The following is a 25753-nucleotide window of genomic DNA, read 5'->3' as shown; positions in this document are numbered from 1 at the left end:
AAGACTTATGTGTGGGTGACACGCACAAACACATACAAAATTATGTGTCTGTGTATAAATGAACCTCCGTATCTGTACCATATTTACGAATATCTGCAAATTTGTCATTGCAAATTGCCTTTGGTGGAGATTCTGACGGCATGAATCATCAAAATAGAGTCCAAGTGAAGCTTTGCAGCTAAAATCCTGCTTCCACCATTGTCGAAGGTACAGGGTCACACACTGTCATCACACACTGTCATAAACAAGACTTAACTAGAAGTCCTTGCCTCATAATGCTTCCTAAGCCTGCCTGCGAAAAGACAGACAGAACTAGAAGCCTCCTGTTTCCCCCTAATAAATTCCGTTTTGAACCCACTTGTTAGTCGAGCGTTGTTCACACTAACTACAGAAAGGGCCCTCTGTCTCGGGCATAAATTACTCTTATGTGCCACTGTCTCTGAGCAGCCCCCCAGTTATGGATTGCTTTGTTCTCAACTTGACAGGAACATAATTAGAACTGTTGATGAAATCTACCAAATTGTTCCTCCGTGGCCTCAATGGTCAGGAAATTTGGCTGAGTCGTATTTGTCACCGACGTAAAGGCTCTAAACACTTCATATTAACTATGTTATTAATGTGCCCTCTAATCTGTCCATGAATTGGTAACACTTGAAGCGAGCTGTGTGCTAATAGCACCTTGTGATAAATACATTGTAATGCTCTTTAAAAGTTTCTAGACAGTGAAAACATGGTAATAAAAAAAAAGGGAAGCCTTCTGTGGTGTTGAGTCTCTCTTTTTTAATCACATTTCTTTCGTATTTTGAGACTTCCTTTTCTGAGCTCGCTGAAAACTTTGGCAATTCTTTGCTTGAGCATCCCAGAGGAAATGAGTGATGTGGCCGTAACAAACCCTGACAAAATATTTACAGTCTTTCTAGTGCAATGCATACTGAATATGACTGGAGAAAAAATGCATTCTTAAAAGAGAATAATTTGTTTTGAGTGCAAAAAGTCTAAAACAGAGAGTGAAATCCAGAGCTGACATTCTGCTGGTGGAACAGCTTTTGATCAAGTAGAGGCAACCAGAGACATTCTGCCTCTGAAACTGAAGGTTGTATACATCCATCATAGAATCATAGAACTGTAGAGTTGGAAGGGACCCTAAAGATCATCTTATCCAACCCCCTGCAATACAGGGATGGAACCTACAACCTTGGTGTTATCATCATCACGATCTAATCAAATGAACTGTGATGACAACTGGTAGCCATTGATAGCCTTTCATTCCATGAGCTTATACAAATATGAGGAACAGGAGAAGTTTGGGGATGAGAGACAGGCAGTGTACTAATATTTTTTCTTAGGACCAACCCTCTTTTTCTGATTGTAAATTGTTTTAACTGGTGTTCATCATTTTACATGGTTGTAACCTTATGGTGAAAGTCATCTATGTCATAGCTGCCATAGCTCAGAAATCAGTCATTTGAATCATAGTACTATTTTTTTCTGGCTCTTTAATTTGAATGAATGTATGTGTTTATGAAAGACTATAGCTTTAAACGAGCACAGCAGCAATATTCATCAAAGCTAATTATGAGCCTCTACACGTGTGTGTGTGTGTGTGTGTGTGTAGGGAGGGGGTGGCTCTCCCAGACTAAACTGTAATGCATAGGACCAGGAGATCGTGTGTGTGTGTGTGTACATCATCTACATATGGTGATTATAATATCATTGAGAAGATATTTGAGATTTACGAAAGTAAGATTTGAATCTCCTTTAACTGCAGGAGACATTAACTGAGAAGGAACTACAAATGTTATTTAATAGGGGGAAAAACCTGCAGCAATGAATAGACCAGGACTGGTGAACTTGCAGACTAAGAGTCATATGTACTCTTGACCTATTTAACATGGGTGAAGGTAACCAAGGAAGGAGGGTGGGTGGGTGGGAGTGGGGAAGGCAAAGTGGATAGAATAAAGGAAGGAAGAGGTGGGAATAATTCTCTGTGAGCCATCGGTTCAGACCTCTAGCAATAGTGATTTTTCCCAGTGGCGGACCTTGGGGCCTCCAATTTCAGCAGCGTCCTTTGCGATGCCAAAATTTGGTGTCCTCTGCCTTTCACGCTCCATTCTAAATAATCGTTGTAGTGCTCCAAGGCTCTGCACCCAGTGCAACCGAACCAGCCGTGCTCCTCTACATCCGCCTCTGGCTTTTTCTGGTAAGCCACCAAGCAGGGATGAATAAGGAGTGGGGCAGGGGGTAGGATGTCACAGAGAGAAACGGGGGGGGGGGATGGCCCTGCGTACCATGGGCTCTCAGCCCACGCATTGATGCCTCCAGCCTTGTTTTCTGTTGTCGTGTGGCCCTTAAGAGATTACTTATAATGGAATGTGGCCCTGAAAAGAAATCCCGCCTCTATTCTTGAATAGACATTGGATGAGGGACTCTGTGAGATTGGGAGAAGCACACACTTGGTGTAGATGGAGCAAGGGCCTAAAATATAAGACAGTTTCATAAACTCATATAAAGAGAGATGCTGCCTTCAGACCTGTACATGATCTCCTAAGTTACCGTGAGTTGGAAAATTACTAAATTCTTCTTAACCATAAAATAAATAGTGGTGGTTTCTGCCTAAATATGTAAACTACTATGATAGGGGTTTTCATATATAAGCTGTTAGGCAGAGATTAACCTGTGGTCCTCTAGCTGTTGCTGTACCAGAACTCTCTGACCATTGGCAATGGTGGCTGGGATAGATGGGAGTTTAACAATATCTGGAGGGCCACAGGTTAGCCACTCTTGTTATAAGAAATAGACAGCCCTGGTAGCATATTGCTTAGAATGATACCTAAAGTACAAAGAAGTAATTTATTATTGCTGTATTACAAGAAACCAAGTAAATTGCTTTTCACTTCTTCAGTATCTTTCTATTATTTCCTTTTAACTGAAAGGCAAATGAAACAAAAGTGCAAGGCATGCGGCCTTACGATAATGTTAGTGTCTGATTGATCGTCATCAGTATATGACTACAACTTTGGCTGAGATTCTAGGCTTAAATTATCTTGACATTTCTCAGTGAGAATAGGAAATGTTTCCTGTTAGGTTATATAATGCTTCAGAGGCTATTCTAGGTCCACCCATATATCTTCCTTTCATTCTTTCTTTAAAAACCAAAAGCAGATGCAAATTTTGAGCAGAGGGACAATGATGGTGGATAGGGAAAATGGCTGCGCAGTCCTTTCACATACAACTGGTCTTTCTCCCTGCTAAACATTGCCCCCAGAGACTACATTTCCACTTGCAGGAGAAGATATGGATACTCAAGTCTCTTCTCTGCGAGGTGGAAAGCAGCTTAGAGGAGAATAACGGCCAGAAGAAAAGGGAGACACATTTCGTGTCTCTTTGTAAAAATACTGGTACTGTATGTTCTCAAGCCAGCCTGGAATTGCTTTCTTCTGCATGGCAAATAATTAAGGCATGAGTAGAAATCCACTTGTGCAAATTTTGATCCAGTCTGATGACATATGGCTATTGTTGGAAGAGTAAAGGCTAAAGCTTTCTAGTGCCTTGGTGTCTGTTACAGGAAGTAAACATAGGATACAGTCTGCTTGTGCAAAGCAACCTATAATATTTCCTAGTTCTTCCAGGAAAGTTGGAGGTAACTTCCATCACATCTGCTAATATGTTCCTCTTTCTCTGACATATTGCCAACATTTGTCAGTCATATTTTTGTCTATATATTTCAAAGTGTTGAAGACCAGTGTGCCAGTAATTTACATTAATTTTTTTTTATATATATTAGAATTAGTGAATACTTCCATACTTACTTTCTATTTTTTTATCCCAGGATATTTTGTTTCTTCCACCCCTAAATTAGGGTGCCATGCTCCAAGTTGTTGTTTAGTCGTTTCTGACTCTTTGTGACCCCACGGACCAGAGCACGCCAGGCACTCCTGTCTTCCACTGCCTCCCGCAGTTTGGTCAAACTCATGCTGATAGCTTCGAGAACACTGACCAACCATCTCGTCCTCTGTTGTCCCCTTCTCATTGTGCCCTCCATCTTTCCCAACATCAGGGTCATTTTCAGGGAGTCTTCTCTTCTCATGAGGTGGCCAAAGTATTAGAGCCTCAGCTTCAGGATCTGTCCTTCCAGTGAGCACTCAGGGCTGATTTGCTTAAGAATGGATCGGTTTGATCTTCTTGCAGTCCATGGGACTCTCAAGAGTCTCCTCCAGCACCATAATTCAAAACATGTTCCAAGTAATGTCTGTCAAATGTTAGCCATGAAAATTCTGTAAGCCTGTATGACCAAACTTTCACTGATAGTAATTATAGTGAATTATTTGCTCAAAATCAGTAAACTTTTTGGTCACTTGTTTTGTATACTTAAGTTGCCAGAGATCACCTCCTCTTTCAAGGTGGTTTCTCTGATGTAACTGAAACTGCACCCAGTTAGTTTTTCATCTTATTAGGAATCATTTTCCATTTAACATATATTAGAAAAAGTAAGCTTTTCTGATTGCTGCATGATGGTGTTGGGGCAAGTATAGAAAGTTATTCTGCCTGCAGCAGTTCTTTCCATTCATCCTTTGAACTCAATATAATCAGACTGTCTAATATGGCCAACCTGTCTGCCTTCTCCCACTACAACTTTGTTTTCATAGCTAAGCTTTTAGCTCAACATGGCAGTTTAAGTAAGGTTGTTCTTTTTTTAAAGGAAGGTTGTGGTGAGCACTGGATCATCCCATATAACAGTCTGTTTAATTTTATTTTGCAATTCAAAAATATATTCAAGGGTGGCCAAAATACAGATCTATTTTACCAGCAAAACCCAGGAATTTATGCTGAGAGGTCAATGGACTTTTGCTGGTGTAAAAATGCAGGCTGTGATGAAAATTAAACCCATTAATTTGGTTAATATGAGCTCTCTCACAGCAACAGTTGCATAGAGCATATGCTCCTAGATGCTCATGTTTGAAATGATGATTCACAGTTAATCGTTATGAGAAATAGCTTACCACTTCATAAACTCTAGGAAAGACTGTTTTCTTTTTCAAACATTTAAATTACTCAGCCATTTTATGCATTAAACCCAATTATAACTAATAGTATTTCAGAGAATTTAAAAAGCCATTTCTTGCACAATAAGTACTTAGCACATTTTATCACATGGCAATGGGACCCACTCTGTACCACAGCATCTAAAAATAAATGTTGAATTGAAACTCAGCAAGACTGTTAGATTGCAATCCTGTACATGCTTGGTTGAAGTAAATGGGACTTTCAGCTGATCATGGATAGGATCAGGCTGCACATTAGATGTGCAGATATTTCCTTAAACTGAAAATACCTTAAAGGCATGGTAAATAACAATATATTGCCATAGATATGGTGAATTAAACTATTGGATAGTCATGCCATTTCTAATTTTAGAAACATGGAGTTGGAGCATGACATTAAAAAAAGCAACCACTTTTCTGGAAACATAAGTTTGGATCCTGTAGTTTGGATCACTTACATAGTGATCCTGCCAGAAGAAGCGGGAAGGAGACCTTCACTGGATTTTCCTCCCCCCAAAAACCATTCTGATATCCCCTAGACCAGTATGAGAGAGAAAAAAGAGCTGTTGAGGGAATTGACAAAAATTGTATTTCCAATTTCTACCAGCAGGATCCTCCATAAGGTCAGTCAGAAATTTGCATGACAGAATTATTAGATTAATGATGATGGTGGAGTAAGCAGGGAAAGTGCTTCTGAGAGAATTGCATTTAATTTGCATGACTAGGAACATGCTTATATTAGCCATTGTCATGCAGATCGGTAGAATGATACACTGGTAAAAATATGGTATTAATGAGTCTGCAACATTAATGAAATTATGCAGCCATCTGGGTTGTCTTGTCAAGTTTTTTATATTCAAAAATAGGACCCATCACCATGATGGTGAAGTGGTGTTTTGCAGTTGATCATTGTGAGAATCTACACATCTTTTTCAGTAGTTCAATGCATTCATATTGTTATCTATGAGATCTGCAACCTTCATAGCAAATTCAACAGGAGTGTGGTTCATGCTCTGAACATGTGCTTGACAACTGACAAGACTCAGGAGGACAAGATGCCTTTGTTGATTTCCACTTAAATGTGGCTCCATAAATGGGACACAACTTTGATTATCCATAGTTCTTATAGAAAGCAAGTAAAGAACTGGGAGTTTTCAGAATGCAGGACTTCATTTTTATTTCCTCACTGTCATCACTGTCATCCCAATTTCTTCTCTATGTAAAATAGTTTGAAACATCAACAGTTGTGTGAGAGAGTGGAGTATTACATAGATTCATTATTAAATAGCAGAGAAATTAGAGAACTTGCCTTGGATTTTTGTTATAGGGTTATCTATATGTAAAGTCATGTGGTCCTTGGGTTCTGGGTTAATGCCACATTAGACTGCAGCCGCAGATCATGATTCTGCATGCTCCCCCTATAAATATTTCCTTCTGCAAAAAACAGAAGTCTAGGTCGGAACATTTCTCCCTGATGGACCAGTTTCTCCAAGGAGGGATCATGTTAAATAGGGGAGTATTCAAAAACAAGATCACTGCTGCAATTTGAAGTAGTAGAATCTATGACCTGCACCACATAATCTTGCTGAATGTGTAGTTGGCTCTAAGGGCTGAACTACTGTACGTTTTACAGGGGGATGTAATGTGCTACAAAAACCCCCATAGTTTTTAAAATGAAAAGCATCTTTGGGAGAGTACAGTTTTGGTATGTAGATAGAAGGCTTTCCCATTTGTGTTTTTCTCATTGCAATTCTTTCCACACTCCAGCTGCAAAGGAAGATTCCAGATGTGTATTCGCCTTTGCAAATGTATGTCTGGAAACCCACACCATCATGGGGAAAACTAGTTTGGGTAAAGTGTTGTGGTGGAAAGCTAGTAGGTGAGGAAAAGGTTACACACACCCTCCCTATTGCACCATCTTTCCTCCAAATCACTCTTTTCTGAAGTAGCTGTGGCAAATGATTTCAAACTGATGTGTTAAAGTCATCTGAGAAGTATGTAATACCACAGGCAGTGATGTCCGAATTGTCCCCAAGACCATTGAATTAAAGTTGTCAGCGACTAAGATTTGCCAAGTAAAGTCATACTTATCAATAGCTCCTCTTGTTAGATATTCAAAGTTCAAGTGCTTGTTTGCTTTAGTTAAGTGCTCTGAAGTGCTTCAAAAGGCATTGGCCCTATTATATAAACAAATAGAGAAACTGTTAATTGCTGCTGCCCGTTTAGAGTGACGTGCCTAATATGGATTGTTTAGCGGAGGTCTGCAGTACGTTAGCAGTAGTCTTGGAGAACCATAGCTTTAAAAATTCTTCAAGTAATGAAGCTAGCTTGTAGCCCAGGTATTTGCTCAGGGATAAAACACTGGAGAAGACTGGAAAAAGAAATAGGATAAATACTTTTATGCTATTCCTGTTAAATGTTTTTATTTATTATTTTTTTATCCCACATTGTCTAAGGCTGATTCACAGAGGCCATTTTCCTTTTCATGCAAATGGTTTTGACTGCTTCTTCATATACATTCACACGGACAACACAGTAGGTGAATTGGTTGTTCATGATTGAAGCTGAAGACAGTTTCCAAGATGGTGGTAACACTTTTTTCAAGTACCTGAAATCATGTAAATTGCTGCTAGCTTTATCTGTGATTTTTCGTTTCCCTTGTTATGTTGCCTGTGTGAAAGTTTCCCTGGCTACATGCACAGAGACACAAATGTGTTGTGTGATCCGCTTCTAATATTTCATGTGATATTCTTGCCCAACCTGCTGGTGTTCATTACTTGTACTCTTAAGACCGTCATCTCTGCAAGGTAGAACGCAATGGAGATATGAACTATTAACACTACATAGAATTTGATCACTCAACACATTTTTGTATCTGTGGACAAGCCTGACCATCTTCAGGTAACATAACAAATGAACTGGTCTAGGAGGCTATGGTGCTTTTAGGATATTAGTCTAGTTGATTCAAGAGGTATCTTCCAGTTCTGGAAATCTATTATGTATAAGTGTACAAAACAAGCATATTGCTCATTCTTTCCTGCAAGATCAGTGGATATTTTTGTAGCCGATTTTTCTCATGCACGTTATGAGTAATTTTGATTGAAGTCAACACAGCTGAACCTTAAGGTGAATGCACTTGGGCTCCTATAAGGATTTTATTATCAGAAGATTTGAGGTCTGATGAACAGCTTATAAGGATCTTTGCTATTTCCTTTTACAGTGTCAGTCGTGGTATTTGGAGCAGCTTGAAAAATCAAGTTTCATAAGGTCTGATGGTAAAGTACTCCATCAGAGATTATGCTGATCCAAATAGAGTGAGAAAGTGTGTTAGCCATGGAGCAAAAATACATACCAAATCGGCAGCAAACCACTTTGAATGGCAAGAACTGTGAGTGTAAGGAGTTAACCTCAGCCCTTACAGCCAGAATTAGATAATTTGGCATCCATTCCTGGATGAGATCAGTTATTGGAAACCTGATATGCATATGGTTTTCTTTTATGTGATTCAAATACTGCATGCAAGTCCCAGAATGGAGTTGCAAGACAATAAATTAGCCCTATAGCTAATCTAAACGCCATTTCTAAAAAAAGAAGCATGACGAATCTTATAAATAGTTAGACATTACTTAGCTTGAAACTACTTTTGTCAAATCTGATCAGTGCCAAAAAGTCACCTTTCTAAACATTAGCTGGGGGATTAATCAGGAATGACAAAAATGTACTTTCGTCACAGGAAACAGAGTAATCCTTTAAAATTCAATAGAAGAAGCTGAATGGGTCCAAGGCCTTTGATTGCCCCCAAGCAGCCGCATTACATATTTCATGAGGTGGGTGGACCCAGGGTCCCTTACAGTCAGCTGCAGCAGCAGATGTGATAGTTCTGTAGCACCAGAGTTCTTATAGCACATGCAGGTTCATGGCTTCCAAGTGGATAAAGTTGTCCAGCATCAGTGGCAGCCTCAGGATGCTGCTATCCACTCAACAGCCATGCACCTACATGTTCATCCACTGGGCTCCTGCTTCAATTTTGTAAAGCCCTACAATGACAGTGTTGGATCTCCTCCACCATTCAGTAGCACTTAGCAGTGACCTTTGGAATTCGAAAGCAAACCACAAACCACCACTGCCTGGGTTATCGCCAAGCATGCAGGCCATAACTCTGGAATGTTATCTTCTGTCCTAGTGCAGGGGCCTTCCTGTCCATAGACCAAGAGAGACTCTAGTATGAACTGCAGTAGCAGGAAACGTCCCTTTAGCCCAATATTTGATGACTTTATGTTTTCTTGAAAAAGTATTACTACTTTGTGCAAACTCACTGGAAGGACAGATAGTGAAGCTGAGGCCCCAATACTTTGGCCACCTCATGAGAAGAGAAGACTCCCTGGAAAAGACCCTGATGTTGGGAAAGATGGAGGGCACAAGGAGAAGGGGACGACAGAGGATGAGATGGTTAGACAGTGTTCTCGAAGTTACAAGCATGAATCTGACCAAACTGCTGGAGGCAGTGGAAGACAGGAGTGCCTGGCGTGCTCTGGTCCATGGGGTCACAAAGAGTCGGACACGACTGAACGACTAAACAACAACAACAACAACTTTGTGCAAAGCGCTTTACATTTGTCACAGCAATCTTTGAGATGGGGAACCGGTTCAAGTTTCTGCTTTGCCTGTTTTAACGGCAAAATATTAGATATCAATTCAGATCTGTATCCTAAACTCTTCAGCCTTATGACATTTCCTCCCTTTTAACTTTGGCTTTTGGGAAGGGCTGCAACCTGCAGGTGGTTTCCCCCCTTCTGTGTCTGTTGCTATGTAGATGGAAGATGGAGCTGGGAACTGGCATGCCCTGTGCAAGAGCTTCACCCTCTAAAACAAGGATGGGGAGCCTGCAGCCCTCCAGATGCTGTTGGATTAACATTCCAATCAGCTCCAGCAAATGTGGCCAGTGGTCAGGGATTATGTAAATTGTAGTCCAACAACATCTGGAGAATTACAAGTTCTCCATTCCTGCTCTAAAATGTTTTCAGCAACTGCTGAGGCCTCACCCAGTGACAAAGAATGATTTGATCATTTCCACTACCTGTTTGTGAGTTGTAAAAGTCCACACACACTGTTCCAAACAGTTTCTAACTTTTCTTTTGGGCTTTTTGTTACCAGTAGATTCCAGGATAACGAACAAGTTTCCTAAATGCTCACTGAATTTATGAGAGCTGAGCAGGCCATTAGTTCCCTGGTACTGAGTGCACTTCTAGTTGACTGCAGCAACCACTAAACACTGATAGATTTTAATTCATTTTGAGAATTAGACAATGCAGTATGAATCTTTTGAAAATTGAATGAGTAAAACTAGTATGAGGGCCTCTCTGTCATTCCTCATTTCAGGTCCATAGCAACTGTATTTTTTATGCCACACTAAATATCACTTTCTTTGCTGTGTTTACATCCACACTGGCATTTGCTGTGTTAGCATTATTAGCATATGCATCTGAGTTTTCTCAGCCATTCCTCAGTAGGTCACTATCCCTTCTCTAAAAAATACATCGAAAATCACATGTATCTGGAAAGATATGCATGATCTTAAAGATCTAATACCAAATACATTTCCCTTCCAATTTATTTGCAAAAAAAGGTGAATGTAAAATTTAAAACATTGCACATTGCATGGGCTTCCCAATAATTTGGGAAAATAAGGAAGTGTAAATATCTCCTCTCCAAAAAATAAAATAAAATAAGTCTTTTAAAATTTTGTATGAATAAATACATTTCTTTTAACACTTTTGTTGTTTTAAAAAGCTATTTTTTATCTGAGGTGTGAGAAGATGTGCTAACCTTGTCATCGTGAGTGCAGCAGAGCAGAAATGATAACTGTATATACATTTTTATTTTATTTTTTTACAAAAATCGAGTGCGATTGTGTGTGAGAGGAGAGAGAAGGGTAAGGGGGAGGGATGGAGAGAGGAAGAGAGACAACTTATTTAAATCCTGAATACAGTCAGACCTCATATGCATTGTTAAAAAAAAGCCCTAAAGAATTGCATATGGATTAGGGGGATGAATATTCTATTATTTCAGGCTGTTCTGCTGATCTTCTTATTGTGACTTTGCGCTTCAGAAATCTGCCAGGAATTTGGCTTTGCCGTACTAGGCAGTAATTTTAAATGTGTATCAAGCACTTGATAGTGTATGATTTGCGTGCTGTTGCATTCCCATTTCCTAAATTTTCCACCAATTTATTACTTTTTTCATACTGTTTTAATATTTCAGGATGATGAATATATACAGCATCATTAAAGGTAAATAAAAAATGCATGAAATTAAAAAATGGAATATTAGATGTTTCTTTTCTGTAATCCCTAGGTCCAATAGAAATGAAATGTCTCTGTTCTGTCAAGTAATCCCTAAACATGATTATGGACGTTGTAGTTTCCACATAGCCCACGTAATATTTGTATCATATAAGCCTATTTATGTAAGGTTTGAGTAAAAATTGTTATTAGAAGACCCATAAACCTATTTTACAATTCAGAAAGATATGCTTGCCTCTTAATCTCCCAACTTTTATTATTTTCCTGGAGCTGACAGCAATGTGTCTTTAATTAATTTTTCAGAACGTTGTTACATCATCTTTTGGGTACTTTCAGGATGATTTAGTTATCTAGTTTGAAATGTCTTTTTTAAGATGCAGGATTTAAGCCAAGCAGCTCACCCAGTTGTGTTGTTTCTCCTTAAATCTAAGCTGGTGGGACACACAGCTTTTTATGGGTATTTCCCTATCCCCCCCCTTTAAAACCAGTTTTAAACTCAAATGTGGTATGGGAGAAACACAGATTTTCTACCACTCCCAATTTTAGGGTAAAATATCGAGGGAATCGACAAAGGCTCTTGTAGCACCTTTAAAGAAGAACATATTTATTATGTGGCATAAATTTTCGTGGCATATAATCTGCTTTATCATATGCTTCTAGTTCAAAAAAGCTTGTGTCATAAATAATTTGTTACTCTCTTAGATTCTACAAGACCTTTGTTGTTGTTTTTTGCTGCAACAAACTAACACAGTAATCTGAGGAGGGGAGGGGATGGGATCTAGATTTTGATATTGCAAGCCTGTATTACCCTTTTTTTAGGGACGCGGGTGGCGCTGTGGGTTAAAGCCTCAGCGCCTAGGGCTTGCCGATCAAGAGGTCGGCGGTTCGAATCCCCGCGGTGGGGTGCGCTCCCGTTGTTTGGTCCCAGCGCCTGCCAACCTAGCAGTTCGAAAGCACTCTCGGGTGCAAGTAGATAAATAGGGACCGCTTACTAGCGGGAAGGTAAACGGCATTTCCGTGTGCAGCTCTGGCTCGCCAGAGCAGCGATGTCATGCTGGCCACGTGACCCGGAAGTGTCTTCAGACAGCGCTGGCCCTCGGCCTCTTTGATGAGATGGGCGCACAACCCTAGAGTCTGTCAAGACTGGCCCGTACGGGCAGGGGTACCTTTACCTTTACCTTTTATTACCCTTTTGATATTGATTCATTGGAAAACAGGACAGAGACATTTGAAACATGCTTTTGATATGGGGAGGTGGTTGAGAACCTATTTATTTATTCCAGCTATTTACATACCGCTTAACACCATAGTCTCTAAGGTTACAATAAAATGACTAAAGACACACTAAAGATAAAATCAATTAAAATTAACTGTAAAATCAGGGGGGAAATACTGAAAATGCTTTCTTAAATAAAAAAGATATTCACTAAATGCTGGATGTTCAACTGGGCCCATCTTATCTCAGTTGGGAGGGATTCCCACAGAACTGGACTCAAAATTCTGGAAGCACAGCTTCTGGTAGACATGAACTTCTAAGCCATGGAGGAGCGCTGTTATTGATTCCTGCTATAGATGGGGAAGCTATATATGAAAAGAACAGTCAGTAACTCTCTCTCAATGGTTTCTGGGCAAATCAAAGGTTGCTTCCACACTTACTGATTTCGCTGGAATTGCTGTCGTTTGTGCACTCCATTTTTAAAGATCCAGACATTGTGATTATCAGCCCATTGCATTTCACTGTTTTCTGTGTTGCCCTCCCTTTCCCCCCCAACCTCGTTGGTGTTGATTTTTCTTGTAATTCTATGCGGTTGTGGCACCAGCCTTTCTAGTGTGGATAGTCAAAGTGCTGTTAAGACTTTTAAGGGTTCCTTTGCCTTTAAATAATTAAGCACCCCTGTTAGAAGATTCAGCCTCATTTATTGGTGTGGATGGTGAATAACTAATGAATAGCCTATATGGTGTTTTTTGGATGGCCAATTAATTGCCCCAATGTCAGTTTCTATCCCTATGGGTGTTGAGAGAGGTGTGTATGTGTGGTGTGGCTTTAATTAGCAACATGATTTCTTCTTATTTTTTATTTTTTCCTAATTTGCTACTAAAAAATGAAAAGATAAATGAGAGCAATTAATGATTAAAGCCTCCCCGCCCCCACGTCACACCTGTGGGAATGAAAACTGACTCTGGGGCAATTAAGAGAACTAATTCATTACCAGTTGCTGTGGTATGTGTGTTCATCATTAAGCAATGCAACATGCACCTAAAAGGAGGAGAATTTCTAGGAACCTTTCCTTTGGCCCTCCAGATGTTGCTGGATTCCAGATCCCATGACATCCAGCCAGCATGGCCAGTGATCAAGGATGATGGGAGCTGTCATCCAACAACATCTGAAGGGCCAACGCTTACCCACCCCTGATGTAAGAATTTATAGTTTGTCAGCTATGGGGAAGGGCATTGCTGGATAATACTGTATATTTAGTGTAGTTTGTTGCTTTCCTGAATGATTCAAACACTTAAGGGCTATAGTCAGGAAGTAGTGAACTGCTGTTGTTATTAAGTTGATGTTCCATAACCATAAAAACAGATCCATTGAAAGGTGCCATCCCCCTCTTAAATATTTGTGTACGCATATTTAGACCATTTCTTTAACAGCAGATATCATGCTATATGGTGGAGTTAGAGAAAAGTGGACAGAGAAACGTTTTTCCCCTCTCTCATTAAGCTATAGAATTTGCTTCTATGAGAGACAGTGGTGGTTTTAAAAGAGAATTAGACAAATTTATGGAGACTATCCGAGGTTATCAGAAGAAGTAGGAATTCTTATGATTACCAGTTTCTGGAGGGAAGAGCGCTGTTGCACTCAGGTCCTGCTTTTGTGCTTCTCATAGGCATCTGGTTGGCCACTGTGAGAGAAGATATTGGAGTAGATGGGCCAATGGCCTGATCCAGCAGGCTCTTTTTGTGTTCTTATGGAGTTCAGTTTGGGGAGCTGCTGTCTGAATGTGAAACTCATAAATTGGCGTCAGGTTGCCCCAAAGAGTGAGATGGCTCGGTGCATGTTGTGTGCGTGATGGCTCATCATCTGGAGGAGGCTGAGTGCTCTGGAGGAGCCAGCCACTGAAGCTGTGACATGCGACACGTTGTGTGTGTGTGATGTCACACATGCGCGATGTGCGCCAGGGGCCCAGCCCTCTTCCAGGAAATATTGAGAGAGTTGAAGACACCTTGGCCCCCTAGAGTTGGTGCACCTGGCTCTGGATATACATATTTCTGGATCGCATTTACATATTTCTGGATCCATTTCACTGTTTTGTTTGATAATCAGTGGCAGTCAGTTGAAATGTTGTTTACTTATTCACTAAAAGAATGTTCTGCTTTTTAGTCTGAGAGACCAAAACGTTTATTCTAATGCTAACCCAAAGAGTATCTAAAGCTATGTGAAGAGCAATTTTCATTGAAGCAAGCAAACTGAAGTGTATCATGTGTACTTAATTTGTGCTAATTGATACTCTGATACAGATATGCTAGAGAAACGCTTTTTTAAACACCAAAAATGCTACTCTTGGAATGTAAAATAAGATTTGCACATAGGATCACAGACTGGATAAGAATGAATAGTGGGTGCACACAGCATAAAAATCAGTGGCATTTTAGGCTGTGTCATCAAAGACTTGGGAACTTATAGTACCACACTAAATTATTGGAAGTTAAAATCAATAAAACATTAGGACAAAGCTTCCTAATTAGAAGATTGATTCAGCATTTTTTCAAGCTGGTGACAAAAGTTGCTGAAACTTTAGTTCAGGGCAAGCATCATCGCATTCTTTTTTGTATGATGAAAACAATGGCTATGATAAGTCATTTTATCAGTGTAATCTGTAAAGTGCTTTACATTCTTTTTCTTCTTTCCCCCTCATAACAATACTGTGGAACAGACAAGTCATACCCCCACTGATGAATGAGTTTTGATGCTATGAGGCAGACCATGGAAGCCTAAGTGGATGTGGGTGGCCTGAGGCTGAAACCTTCTTGAAGTCCAGTGCTCTGTCCTTTGTGTCAGAATGGGCTGTGCAAATCTCTCAATATCAGTTTCTCTCAGTTTTTCATTTTTCCCAATCTTAAGTTCAGATCTTCACATTTCCACATCCATCTGGGATTTCTTTTATGGAAAATTATCAGCATTTTTGTGTGTATTTCTCCTAATATACACATTATTTTATGCCCTATATACACATTTTTGCAAAGCAATTTTCACTAATATATGTATTTTTATGCACACTGTGATACAAGAAAGTAATTTGTCCCTGTTTCATTTCCAGGAATTTCAAATTAATATTTATGGTTATTATGTGAGTCAGAGCAGTGCCCCATATGCCCAATACATCAGCGGTGTGGCTGGTCTGGCAAGAGTACTGTATTTTCCCCAGCTGTCAAGGATTTAAAGCGGATGTGTTCTCTTTTGGTGGAGATGTACTTGATATTCTTTAGGTGGTATGCAAGAGTGCTATACCTGTAGAGCCCTTTTATGAAGCTTTGGCAGTTCGTTGTAGGGGGTTGAAGCATTGCTGACGCGGACCCATAAAACATGCTATAACTGAAGTTGCTCTGCTCTAAATAGCTTAAGAATACAAAGCCCACCAATGCCACAACAATTATACAGGGCCTCCTGTCCCTTCTTACTAATCAGGGCACTGAAAGCTATGGTAGCATGCCATAGGATATTTCTTGACATGAGAGGGATCTGGTAGGAACATGAGTGAAGAAGAAAACAAATACCTATGCTGATTGACTGAAACAAATGTTAGGATATCAGATTGCACCACAGTAGTCATTCCTTAATTCACCCAATCAAATCTGGCTATTTTGCTGAATTACACCAACTGAGCCAAATATTTGCTCTGTCACTAGCATCGAGACAAATAACAGTAATTCAGAAATAAATGAATTTTGTTGCACTGTTAAGGTCTGTGAAATGACTAAAAGAAGAAACAATGTTTTATAAGGAAAGCATGTGGGAAAGAGAAAATGGTGTGATAATATGTTTTCAATTCTCAAAAGGGTCCTATAATGAAAACAGGAGTATTTTCTAATGCCATTTGGAAAAGCCAAGTTCAGGAAGCTCTGAACACAGATCCATGAGCCAGCATCCACGAAACAGAGCAATTAGTTCCTCATGGCTACGGGGCCTTGTTGCCCGTAGTTCTCAACTGGCAGCAAACCACTTTTAAAATGGAGAGGACTTTTGTAAGCATGGGCCCATAGTATAAGAGCATGGGCCCATAGTATAAGAGAAAAAACATTACCTTTTTATCATTCCTGTAGTAATTTCTCATGTACTAATTACTTGGCCATTTCATTGTGTTTTATTCTTACAACAACCCCATGCTTGTAATAGACCCTCATGAACTGAAAGCGGGTTTGAACCGAGTGCCTTTCATAGACGTAGACTACTCTACTCTTGTTTAATATCTCTCCCCCACCCACAATCACAGCAATAATATAATAGGAGTTGGCACTGTATTTTGCAGAAATCCCACTCTCAGTCTTTCTGTAATGATTACTCAGTGGCTTGATGCTTGAGTTTATGAACATCAAGAGGCGTAACCACTCACAGCTGAGGCCAGGAGCCACTCTTCCAGGAACATAAGATCAATACTTGTTATCGAGTCTATGTTTATAGGGTGTGTTAAATGACCACAATTCTTGATGCTCATCCATGAATGGCATGTTTAAAACCTCACAATGCACTGGCAAGGGGCGGGGGGAATGCAGTGGTAAGAATATTTTAAATGTTCAGTTTTTAATGGCTTATTTTCAGTCATCAGTATAGTTATTGTTAGAATTCCTGCTCCGTAACTGCAGTCATGGGATTGTTGTCTATCACATGAGTGACGGAGACAGGATGTTTGTGTTACTGTGTTCTGTCAAGTGGGAATACTGTACTTCGTTCTTTCTCTTTGCTGTCTGATGCTAGAGAGAGGGGGAGCCATGTTGCAGTGCTCCGTGTGTGTTTATATGTAAATAAAGTAGATTAGCCAAAATGCTGAGTTGCTGAGGTCTGTTACGCAAATTGCGAACACTCTGCGGATCCCTAAGTGTGTCGGTGTCTGTTGGCATCAGTCGCTGTGATGTTTGGGCTGAAGAAAGCTTTTGAAGCTCCCGAACAATAGACCAGGAGGGAGAAAACATGCCAGTCAGGCATGTGTCTCTGCCAGGGTCCTACTCGAGTGTAGGACAAGCTCCTGACAGTTATGCTATCTCAGGAAAATCAAGTATATTAATGGTGAAGTTGTTTTGTTTTCCTCTGTAAAATTCTTCCACACAATCACTGCTGTTGGAATTATACATTGTTGGCAGGGTGAACCCAGGAAAGGGCACATACAGAAGCTGTCTAGATGGGTAGCTGAATTTTACTCCAAGACTGGTGGTAGCAGGCTAGTCTTTGAGGCTTCAGGCCAGGGCTTGTGGTCAACTCTGCAGCTCTGTCCTCCCAACATCTCACCACTTCTCTGACCTCTACAATCCACTGCCAGAGGCAGCTGCCTCACTCTGCCTAATGGGTAGGACCAGTCCTGATTGTAGGTAATGTAGATGGTTGAAATCTTGTGTCACTTGGGTGTAATCTACATTGAACTAAACATGACTTACTTCTGAGTAATGCATAGAACTGTGTTGCAATTCACTCCTCCAATGCTATGCTGGCCACTCATTTTTTAAGCTGCATTTGCAATAACCCAAGGAACTAGCTTTTTACTCATGTCCTAATAATAGAAAAGAATCATAGTTAGTTTACGCCACAGTGAACTCCCAGACTTGCCCCTGTTCTCTAGTTCTAATTATAAAGATTTGGATATACCCCCTCCCTGACACACAGACACATTACAATTTAAGAACGAAATGGAGAGCGGAAAGAGAAAAGGTTATTTCAAAATAATGATATTTTTCTTCTTAAATGAGCTAATTCTTTAGAGTACTTAAGAACATAGCACACTTAAATTCCCACAGTAATTAAGATGGAAGAATTAGATATGAAGATTACGCAATAGCTGCTCCTCATGATACTTTCATTGCTTTCAGTTTTATGGTAAGTAATATCATTGTTGCAAAGTTTCCAAATTGCTTTTAACACAAATCCACAGAAATGAAATCTTCTCCTAGTTATGAAAATGAAGTAATGTCTTGAGACACTAGTATATTACTTCAGATTTATAGTGATAATGAGCCAAAATCTACTTTCCGTTACATTGCTGTAAATAGTGAGTGGCTTAATTGAAATTGAACTGTGATGAAAGTCTGGCAGACTTGGAGGTGCAAGGTCCGGATTTAAAGTGCCATAGGGCAAAAGGGACTGATGCACAATGCAGCAGTCTGGGTCCCCACGGAGGTGGCATATTGCAAGGAATCAAGGTAGTGAAGTGACCAAAACAGGCTTAGACACACAACTTTGTTAATCAATAATTCCTTTTCAGAGGTTTTACTGATTTTACCTGTGTTTTATTTATACTTATTTCATTTACACTTATGCAACTTGATGAGTAAATCACTTAAACTACTCTTAAATTAGTTGAAAATATATTAAATATATTACATGGAAGTTATTTTTATTAACTCTACTGCTTCCTTACATTATAAGGCCCTCCACTGCTGCGGGGAGTCTGGTCAAGGCCCTTGGCTGCTGTGGGGAAGTGTGGCACACCCTCCTCCGCCATGGGGAGGCACGCCGAAGCCCTCTGCCGCTGCTGATATGTATTGTGATATGTATCATGATATTTAGCTAGTGATATATCACGATGTTGAAAACCAGATATCGCCCAGCCCAACTCATGAGCACTTTCAGTTTTACATTTCCAAAATCTAAATGTTTCCCTTCCATACTAGCGAGTGCTTGATGGGATGTATTTATCCCATTCTTAAATTAGTACTTGTCAACCTGAGATCAGACTTGGTGTTTTTAAATATAATACAAGTTTTTCCTTAAACCAGATTTGCACAAAAGAGCAATCAACAACAATGTGTGCATCATGCCTAGCCTGGAAATCAGGTTCATTGTGGACATGCATACAGTTATTTGTTTACCTGTGCACATGCATCTTTAAAAACATTTTTAAAAAAAAAAAAACAAGTTTTATGATATATAATATTTGCACAAAATAGCAGTAAAAATAATAAAAATGTTTATATTACTTCAGACCAGGCTGGGAACTATAAGTCAACTGAAAAGTAACAGTAGATTGGGCTGTCTCTTCATTTCCTTAATCCAATCCTATGAGGGAATTTTCCTCAATTGTAGCCTTTTTTGCCACCTATTTATTTCTTTCACTGTAAAGGAGTTATGGTGGGTTCTGAACTCCCCTTAGCCAACTGTTTTGTCTGCCGTTCATGGTCTTGAAGTACAGACATATGGGAAGTAGTTCCATCATCACAAAGACTTACACTCCTTCCCCCAAACTTTCACCAATTCTTCCCCAGATGGCAGAACACCCCTATATCAGTTAAATCATCCTAAGAAATTAAATGGGCAATGGCTCATTTTCACTAGAGTTCTTTTTTGACATGAAGGAAGTGTTGCTCTTAATAATAAAAAAGAGCAAAAAATCCCATGTTCTCCTTCTAGGTGGCTATATTTTGGATTGCAGCTACACCTGGAGAGGCTTAAAATACTTTCCTGCTTAATAACAAACAAATAAGTAAGCAGCACATCTGTTTTGATGGTTCCCAAATAATATGATATTTAAATGAAATGCTGTTTTGCTGCAGCACGACTCTTTGAATTTTGAACATTTTTATTCCATATCTCACAATAATATGAGAAATGTTATTTACATCTTTGTCATTTTTTCTTTTACTGCCATTTTAGAAGACTTGTTTTTGAACATATTCAAATTCATTTTTGCCACCATCAAATTTAGAATAGAAGTCCTCCTTTCAGCTTATCTTTGTTAAACACCTGCAAAAATCAATGGCATTTCGTTTGCTTAAAAAGGCTGTCTTCCTTTTAGGAATACCATAAACGTTGCAGAGTTTATTATATGTTATTGTTTTTGTTAGTGTTGATGGCCACTGACTAGATGAGCTATACAGGTAGGTTACACTTTCTTACTTGCACATTAAAATGCAAATCACCAGCTAATTTTTTAAAAAAAAGTTTTACGGGTCCTGGTTCATTTTAAAGTGTTTTATAATTAAACATTAGGAATTAATCATTTTCTACAACACAGATGGACAACCTGTGGCCCACATGCAGCCCCCAACCTCATTTCATGTTATGCCTTCTGAAGCTGCCCTTTTCTTCTATTCCATCCGAGTTCCTTCCTCGCTGCTCATTTTTCCTCATTTCTCCTGGCGTTCACAAGTGTTTTCTCACTCTTTCTATGTAGTTTCAGAATAATTGGAAGAGACAGTATTTGATATTAAAAAATGATTAAAAGAAACTTTTTCCTGTTGTATGGTTTAGGGAAAAGAAGGTTTCTCCTAGTTCTTTGGTAGACTTCCATTATATATGCATATGTGTAGCATAATAATGTCAAAATGGAATTACGGGTAAGTCATATCTTATGTGCATTTAGGGTGGTGCTGTGGTCTAAACCACAGAGCCTAGGGCTTGCCGATCAGAGGGTCGGCGGTTCGAATCCCCATGACGGGGTGAGCTCCCCTTGCTTGGCCCCTGCTCCTGCCAACCTAGCAGTTCGAAAGCGTGTCAAACTGCAAGTAGATAAATAGGTACCGCTCCGGCGGGAAGGTAAACGGCATTTCCCTGCACTGCTCTGGTTCGCCAGAAGCGGCTTAGTCATGCTGGCCATATGACCCGCAAGCTGTCTGCGGCCAAACACCGGCTCCCTCGGCCTATAGAGCGAAATGAGCGCCACAACCCCAGAGTCGTCCGCGACTGGACCTAATGCTCAGGGGTCCCTTTACCTGTACCTTTATAGGTCACTGTATCCGTCTCCTGAACTCTACACGGTAGTTCATATATACAACATACACATGTACAACAGATTACAAATTCCTTAAAGTGATAGGTGTGTGTAGCTGCAGGCTGTGAGGTATCAATAACAAAACAGCACGAGCATCTGGCTGACTATTGTGAGAACAGGATGCTGGACTAGGTGTCACAACACAACCTTTTTATGTGCATTTAACTTCCATGATTTCAACTGCTCATTGTGGATTGGCGGCCAGTTGAAATTGAACAAATTAAATACAGAGAAGTGGAAAGCTTAAAAGATTCTTTTGAACAGGTTTTTTTTTTTTTTTTGCTCTTGCAAGATTCTCACACAACCTGGTAAGCAAGGCAGAGAGCTTAAAAGCCTTGACTCACTATGGTTTAAAGACTAACGCCAGCTGGGCAACCCAAGATCTGCCTATTCCAGACTCACACATTGCATAAATACAATTCTAGTCTAGATCCAACCAATACATTTTGATAGATAATAATGCCTAGTTTTTATATAATATTTCAATGTTCATGACACTTCACCTTACATTAGAAATCCTTGTAACACATCTTTTAATATTATTGTTCTCCTATTACAAATGGGAGACATGAGAGACAGGGTCTTAGTTGAAGAGAGTCAAACTGGGTCCTTTACAGTTCAAAGGTTGTATTCTAAGTCATTACGGATAAGTCTTAGGAGTAGATAGGGGTGTGAGAAGTTAATACGCAAATAATTAAAATGATATATTGACATTTTTGTGGGATGAACGTATTTCTGAAGAAGTCTCCTGAACATCTAGAAAAGGAAGAAATAATCTGATGAAGTTGCAGTAAACCTCTGCTGCTGCTGCTGCTGCTACGACTACTCTGATAGGATTGTAAGAGTTGCCAATATCAGTATTCAGTCTTTTAGTGTGTCACAGTGCTTTCATGTGAACTGAACTGAACTGTCTCTTCACACTCCCTCCCTCCCTCCCACCCTCTCTCCTGTTCTCATTCCCTACACTCATCACATTGAAGTTAGGGAAAAGAAAAAAGATTTGAGGATCGCCCAATTTGTTCTGACATAAAGAGATGTTTAGCTCTGTGAAAGGTGGTGGAGGCAGTGTGCCTGACTGACATTTCAACAGAGTGTCTGCTGGGATTGCTCACTTCTTGTCCCATCATATTCCCTCTGTGTCCTGCGTGAGTGCTCTTGTCTAATCTTCACAGTGAGAACACCAACGCTCCCTTGGGCTTTGGTGCTCAACACCTTGTTAGACAGGGCTTACCGTACCATAGCTCTGGGTTTAGCACTTGTTTTTGCTTTAACATTTCAAGTTTGCTTAAAAGCCCAAATAAAGGATTTTTCATGGCGTTCTCTGCAAACAAGGCTGTTTATCACTTTGTTCTTTTTCTCGCAATAGATGGCTTGGGGATAGCATCAAATAATACCAAGAAAGAAAGAAAGAAAGAAAGAAAGAAAGAAGTAGAGAGATGTAAAATGAGAACAAATATTTGTTTTGGGTTTGATCAGAACATCATTAATTTGATAAGCTGGGCTAGGAAAACATGTCTTTTAAAGTAGCTTCGTAAGGATAGTTAAAACACAAGTGCGTATTTTCATTATATACTTATTTGTATATTTAATTATTCCATTCCTGGCTCCTGCGTGCATCAACAGAGCATGCATAAGTGCACCTCGCCCTGTTCTGCCCTGGTTCTGTTCTCTTCCAGGTCCCAAAGGACCTGCACGTTCACGATCCCGTGTCAGTTGGATACACCTACAATGGTCGCTACCTGTTTGCCATGTCCTCTTACAACCCATTAAGTTAGCAGGTGAAGATACAAAGTATTAAAAAGCTAAAGGCTCCAGTCCAATGCACACCTCACCTCAGACTTCAGATGGTGACCCATATAATTTTGAGCTCTTTTGCCGGGGGGGGGGGACCCTCCAATTGGAATAATTTTAGGCTAGCATTTTCTGTAATGTACTAGCTTTTGATGTGCAGGGACTGTAAACTGCCCTGTGATCTTTGGATGAAGGACAGTCTATAAATATAAATAAAAGTAAACAACGGGAAACCTCTGGATAATTGGGCCGACCAGTCCCCTCTGTTTGGCCTGTGGTGCCATTTAGAGCCAGCCGGCCACGACCTCTTGCCAATCACCTGATGTGATGTGAAAAGCGATCCCATTAAGTATCCTATGTAATATGACACCAGGCATGGGACACTTAAAGGGATCTTTTATATCTGACCTAAACTCCACAGCGCTAAGATTGGAGTTAAATTCTCTTTGAGAATTAGCAGAGTGATCTCTTATCTCTTTCTTTAGATTGAAGATAAGCTCTCTGACTACTCCTTGACAGTAAAAGGCAGTATTTCCCCACAACCCCTCACTCCTGAGCTAGGATGGGGATAGGTGCAATTGCTGCCTTTTACTTTTAAGGGGCAAACAGGGGCTTTATATTTCAATGTAGTGATGTGGAGCTTTGTGCCGAGAAAGATCTCTCCGTCTGTTTGGAGAGCTTCTGTAAAGAAAATGTGTGCTTTATAGAGAAGATAGAGAAATTTATCTAGCCCTAGAGTGGAAAGAAGTGCTTGTTGTGTGTATGTCTGCCACGGGTGGCACCGAAGGGTGGGGGGGGCAAGGGGGCCAAGCACTCCCCAGATACAGAACTCACCCTCACTTGCCCCCCATTTCTGAACTCCTGACAGTGACATGCTCTGTTATTTTTCTTTCTTGTTTGCCTAGAAATATACTTTGCTCCTACGTGGCATGTGAGAGCAGATGTGTGAGTGGATGACTGCATGCACGCATGCGTGTGGAGGAGAGAAAGGGAGAGAATGCATGGTGCATGTGTGTTTGTGAGAATGGGGTGGCAGGGAAATAGAAGTACAGACATTTTTTAAATTTGGGGGCAGCTTTAAAGTTTTTCTTTGTTTTGCTGTACTAACTTTTGGCCTAGCCATCATTAGAATGTGGGTACCAATCTAGCCCTTGGACTGAAATAGATTCCCATCAGCTCCAGCAAGCATGACTAATCGTCAGGGATAATGAGAATTGTGGCCCTCCAGATGTTGCTGGATTACAAGCTCCCCATCTCTGATGTAGGCCATTTTAAGGGCTTTCTGAATTGCTAGCATAGCTGCCAGTGAATGATAGAAAAGAGTCGCTTCTTTTTTTTAAAAAAAAAATACTTCTTGAATGCAGTATGAACCCAAACCAGTACATATTTTTCAAACATTCAGGCAAAGTACGTAGCTAGTGTCATGGACTGGTTCGACATCAGAGGTGCCAACTTGAATAAAATATTGTAGGAGCCCAGGTAAGCCCCGCCGCATCAATCACATGACACAGTGCACACACACCCTTTGAATAGCAATGTCCATCAACTTTGTGGGGGCCCAGCCTCCTCAAATATTTTATTGTGAGGGCCAAAGCCCCCACAGCACTTAGGAGTTGGCTCCTAGGTTGGACACAGAGGAATGGCGGCAAGAACCAGCTGGGAAACCACCTTGGAAAGAAGGCTCAGAGTCTGGGGAATGGTAGTGGGAAAATGAGAAGTGGTCAGAGAGAGAAGAAGTAGAAGACTGGGAAGAGGTGATGGAAACTGAAGAAGTAACTAGGCTTAGTGAGCTGAGATTAAGTCCAGAATCAGAGGCAGAAGCCAAAGCATGCAAGTGGGAGGAGAGAGGCCAAGAGGCAGAGATAAGTCAGGCTGGTGAAGAATCATCCATGTCTCCTCTTTGTACCATGGCAAGCTCCCCTTCTGCCTGTTTCCCAGAACCAGAAGAGGGCTCAAATGGGCAGGGCAGCAAGAGGCTGCATGCAGGTGAAGTCTGATTGCTTGGGGGGAAAGCCCTGGAGAGGAAGGAACTTAGATAGCTGGGGGGGGGGGGCTTTCGGCCTTGGCAACTGATGCATGGTGTAAGTCTTGCCAGGGATGAGCTGCTGTGTTCATTAGGCCTGATACTTAGCCAAGACTGTGAAAATGGTGTTTTTGCTTAAAAAGTGTTAACTCCAACTTTGACCAGTGTGATTTACTTGCTGTGTGACAGCCAGTGTCACAAGTCAAGGGGCACTACCTTAAGCCCAGAAGAATGCATGCTCCTTTCATCATGGTTCTGACCTGATGCATTCTTTTGCACAGGGAATGCTTCCCATCATGTCCTTTCCTGCTATGGAGAAAAATAATTCAGATGGCCCTGCCTGGCACAACTAATCCAGAAATGTGTTGTACCAGTTACACAGTACATGGATGTTCGTGTTTCTTTTGACTTCTTACATTCCTTTGCATATTCACATTTTGAATGCTCAGTTGATAGCAATTTGCATATCTCTGGAGACTGAGCTATTTGTGACTTGCCTAGTAAGCAATTACTAATACTGAAAACATTGCTTTAAAAACCAAACCATAGAAAACCCTCTCTATAGGAACCAACAGCTAAAGCAATATACAACTTGTGTTGTATTTTGTAATAAAAACAAAAATA

At 40.3% G+C, this 25753-nt stretch overlaps 1 protein-coding gene across 25 annotated transcripts in view; it reads left to right on the top strand.

Annotated features, from left to right (window-relative positions):
• ESRRG (estrogen related receptor gamma) overlaps nucleotides 1–25753 on the top strand; it is a 545323-nt gene that overhangs the window by 264603 nt on the left and 254967 nt on the right. For 2 of the 25 annotated variants that reach the window (XM_083433322.1, XM_083433344.1), the window contains one exon: nucleotides 11304–11332. The exons of the other annotated variants lie outside the window; for them this stretch is intronic. The gene's annotated coding sequence lies outside the window, so the exon portion shown is untranslated. The remainder of the gene's footprint in view (nucleotides 1–11303; nucleotides 11333–25753) is intronic. 25 annotated transcript variants of the gene reach the window in all.

Source organism: Podarcis tiliguerta (genome assembly GCF_965153285.1).
Source record: "Podarcis tiliguerta genome assembly, chromosome: 3".
NCBI lineage: Eukaryota > Metazoa > Chordata > Lepidosauria > Squamata > Lacertidae > Podarcis > Podarcis tiliguerta.
This window is presented reverse-complemented; position numbering and strand designations above follow the sequence as displayed.